Source organism: Microtus ochrogaster, chromosome 24, assembly GCF_000317375.1.
Source record: "Microtus ochrogaster isolate Prairie Vole_2 chromosome 24, MicOch1.0, whole genome shotgun sequence".
Classification (NCBI taxonomy): domain Eukaryota; kingdom Metazoa; phylum Chordata; class Mammalia; order Rodentia; family Cricetidae; genus Microtus; species Microtus ochrogaster.
Window position 1 is genome coordinate 34,714,487 of NC_022024.1, and position 4,439 is coordinate 34,718,925.

At 45.3% G+C, this 4,439-nt stretch overlaps 1 protein-coding gene across 2 annotated transcripts in view; it reads right to left on the bottom strand.

Annotated features, from left to right (window-relative positions):
* The window catches only part of Slc41a2 (solute carrier family 41 member 2), a 73,599-nt gene that overhangs the window by 68,507 nt on the left and 653 nt on the right, over nucleotides 1-4,439 (bottom strand). Inside the window, exon 1 of one of the 2 annotated variants that reach the window (XM_026784549.1) lies at nucleotides 4,244-4,433. The exons of the other annotated variant lie outside the window; for it this stretch is intronic. The gene's annotated coding sequence lies outside the window, so the exon portion shown is untranslated. Of the gene's footprint in view, nucleotides 1-4,243; nucleotides 4,434-4,439 lie in introns of those variants that run through there. 2 annotated transcript variants of the gene reach the window in all.

The following is a 4,439-nucleotide window of genomic DNA, read 5'->3' on the forward strand; positions in this document are numbered from 1 at the left end:
GGTTGTAAGCCACCATGTGGTTGCTGGGAATTGAACTCAGGACCTTTGGAAGAGCAGGCAATGCTCTTAACCACTGAGCCATCTCTCCAGCCCTTTTTTCTTTATTTCTTGTTTCTTGTTTGAGACAGGATCTCTCTACATAGCCCGGCTATCCTTGAACTCACTACACAGACCAGGCTGACCTCAAATTCAGAGCGATCCTCCTGCCTCGGCTTCCCAAGCCTGGCTATGACAGTCTTCAAAACTTACCTGTCCCGTCCCTCCTTAACCCAAAGTTCCTATTTCCTTAGTAGCTGGTCATGAAGAAAGGAATGTGACTAAATCCACCCACATTAAAATTAAAACAGACGGAGCCAGAGAGATGGCCTGGTGGTTAGTAGCTTTCCGAGGACCCATGTGGCCTCTCACAACCACGAGGGTATCCATCCCTGCAGGCACCAGGCATGCATGTGATGCATGCACACCTGCAGGCAAAACACTCTTAAATATAAACATTTAAAAATCAAAATAGACCATTCTAACCATTCCTATATGCATATCTATACACACACCATACATTATACATGTATACAGTGATTATCTATGTTCGTTTTTATGTATATTTAAGGTAAATAAACTTAACCACAGTAATTTCACAGAGATGAGAGGGTCCCTAGAAGTCCACTACATAAAAAGTCAACTCGGACCAACATTTCCCCGGGGGCTGAGGTATAAGTGGTGGTGTGTACTTTTAATCCCAGCATTAGGAAGAAGGCAGGTGAATCTTTGGGGGTTCAAGGCCAGCCTGGTCTACAAAGTGAGTTCTAGGAGCCCTGGTCTACACACCCAGTTCTAGAATAGCCAGAGTAACATAAGAGAGACCCTGTCTCAAAAACAAAAAAAAAACAAAACAAAACCAACCAGGGATCGATTTCCCCAAACCCGTCAGTTTTCATTGTCACCTACTTCCAGACAAGTTGGTTTGGGGGTTTTCTTTGTAACAGGTTTCACTAGGTAACTCTGGCTGACCTTAAACTCACCAGAGACCCAAGGCTGAAGTCACAGGCATGTACCACCATGCCCGGCCTACGGAGAACCTCTCTCAACAAGTGGTACTGGAACTGCAAGGAGCAGAGGGGGGAGCATCTACTGGGCGTGTGGGGAACAGTCAATAACAGATCGATGCTTATACGTCCAGTGTTGAGCTCGTTAGGTCAATCAAAGCGAAAACACGGAGGTTACATATTGACATTGTCAGCTGGTTCCTCCCAAAGGCAGTGAAGCATGAAACAGTTAAAGATTATCTGCTCTCTAAGTTATAGGTTGAGGAACGGGATCAGGCTGTCCCTCATGCCCTTCTCATCCGTGGCTCTCCGTTATTCCGCCTTAGAAATCTATAACCTTCTTTTCTAGAAAGTTCCTGAAATGGGGTAACGTCTGTTTCAGCAGTAACAGAATCCCTGCATAACCAAACTATTCAGTTTCCTGAGTCTCCCGGACAGCTCACAAATTTCATCGTTAGCAAAGAACCTTGCCAGGTCAGTTTAATTAGAAAGCCCTCCCCAGGTACGAGATGGAGGTGGGTCCATCTCCACAGTGTCCTTCACCACAGCGTCCCAGAGCCCAGGTTTGTCTTTAAGACGACGTACCCAGAGCCCCCCTCGCTGGGCCCTCTTCCTCTTACTAATCTATCCACTGCCCCTGCCCCTGCTCTTTCCCTATAAATTCCTGCTTAGCCACACCCCATTCAGGATTAATCCCAATCCTCTGTGCCAAACCCATTGTCACGGCTACAGTTCTTCTTCACCTACAGCAAGTTTCATTAATTTTTTTTTCTTTAGCGGCAATTGGGAAAGAAAAGAACTTGAGTTTGGAGAAATGTCATCTCTTTTAGGAATTTCTGAAAGACCTGAGGCTGAATCTGTACACTCAGGGATTGACCATGCAGAAAGCACAGCTACTGTCATTCAGTTCCAGCTGGCTCTTAACCTCCGGGCCGGCACGGTGTGTTTCACCTGGTGCGTGACAGTGCACGCCTGGAATCCCGGCACTTGGAAAGCAGAGGCAGGAGGATTGCTGCTTGTTCAAGGCCAGCTTGGTCTACACACTGAGTTCCAGGCGAGCCAGGGCTACAGAACGAGAGAGACTTTACCTCAAAAAGCAAACAAATTATCCAGCATTTACATACATTATAATTGCATAAGAAACTATACAGACTGAATGTGGAAAAAAAAGGCCTTTCACTGTACCGAGACACACATGAAATATTGTTTGAGTAGCTTGATCATTATTCAGCATAAATTACTTATAGTTAGTAAGTGAAACTTTCTCAAGTTAACACAGGATATAGGAAAACAGCAACTAAAATCTCATCGGAACCCCAGTACCACACCTCCTGTGGCTTTTCTCAAGAAAGCCAAAAACTAAAAACAAAAAAGGACAATAAAATGCCCAAGAATTACCAGGTAAAGGGTTTTCTGAAAGATTCACATACCACTTAGTAGATTTTTACACAAGTTTGACCAGTACCAATCTAAAATCTAGACTTTTTCCTATATACGAATAAACATTTAATTGTGGCTGGCTTGGCCACAACCATAGCAACAAAAAGAAAAGAACAAAAAACAAAACTAGGGGCAAAGGATCTCATCAAGCATTTCTTCAAAACAGATACACACTTGGCCAATAAGCATAGGAAAGACTTTTTTTTTTCTTTTCCGAGACAGGTTTTCTCTGTGTAACAGCTCTGGCTGTCCTGGAACTCTCTCCATAGACCAGGCTGGCCTCAAACTCACAGAGATCTGCCTGCCTCTGCCTCCCAAGTGCTGGGATTAAAGGCGGGTGCCACCACCGCCTGGAGTAAAAACAGTTTTAATTCCTGGTACGAAAAGCAAATTAAAACCACAAATGAGGTACATCCAGGCAGTGGTGGCACGCCTTTAAAAGCAGAGTTCAAGGCCAGACTGGTCTCTAAGAGGTAGTTCCGGGACAGGCTCCAAAGCTACCAAGAAAGTCTAACTCAAAAATAAAACAAAACAAACAAACAGCCGGGCGGTGGTGGCGCACGCCTTTAATCCCAGCACTTGGGAGGCAGAGGCAGGCGGATCTCTGTGAGTTCGAGACCAGCCTGGTCTACAAGAGCTAGTTCCAGGACAGGCTCCAAAACCACAGAGAAACCCTGTCTCGAAAAACAAAAACAAAACAAAACAAACAAACAAAAAAAACAAACAAAAAAACCACAATGAGATATCACACCCACTATGGTGGCTTAAAAAATAAATAAATAAATATTAAATAAACAAAAATGACGTGTTAATTTAAGGCAATTGCAACTCTCACACAGTGTTTGGTGGGAGTATAAAACACTGCAACAGCTTTGATTAAAGCCTAAAAGTTTCCTTAAAAAGTTAAGCGCTGAGCAACTCCATGCCTAGGTATGCATCCAGGGGTACTGAAAACACACATCCACAAATGTTGTAGCCGCATTATATCTAATGGCTAAAAAAGTTTTAACATGCAATTTCATTAACTAGTGAATGGACTGGTAGTGACCACATCCAAATATTCATTCAACTACAAGAAAGTACACACACACACACACTAGCTACATGAACAAGCTTTGAAAACATGAGGCTAAGTGAAGGAAGTCAGACAAAATACACACACACATTAGCTGGGTGTGGCAAAAGCCTGTGATCCCACCACTTGGGAAGTTGAGGCAAGACGACCACAAATTCAGATTAGCCTGAACTATATAGCAAGACTGCTCCCCTAAGGGAAGAGCCAAAATCTTGTCTTTAAACGGAGGAGGTGGGGAACCACAAATACCGTATGATTTCATTAGCGTCCCCAAAGGGTGAATGCATAGGAACAGAAAGGCTAGTGGTTGCCAATGGTATAGCGAGAGTATGGATTGCAACTAACAGGTACAGGTACGGGTTTTTTTTTGTTTTGTTTTGTTTTTTGGAGATTACAAAAATAAAAATAAAAAATCTGGATAGTGTTGGCACTTGCAAATCTAGAAAGATTTGATGTATAGGTCAACCTAAATGCCCATTTACAAAAAAGAAGACATAGGTGTAATATACCTAATGCAAGTAACACATACAAACATGCAGGCTCTCGCCATAAATGGACCGAGGCTTCTCAAATTGAGACGTATTGTACTCTCGTATAGCCAAGAACGGGGTGGGACGCTGCGGAGCCCCGCCGCAGGCTCCAGGGGTGAGCATAGCCGCCTACCAGCATCTGCATCCAAGCTCACCTTCCTCCATCCCTGGGCGCGCGCCGCCGGTCACCGTGGCCTGCGGAGCCGGGCGCGGAGCCCGAGGCCAGCAGCGAGCAGGGTTGGGGAGAGTCGGGGCGGCCTCGGGTACCGTCGGCCTGGGCTCCAGGGCCCGGCAGGCAGCACAGCCGCCCTTCGGACACCTAGCCACGGCTCCCTCCTCGGCCGCCCGCCC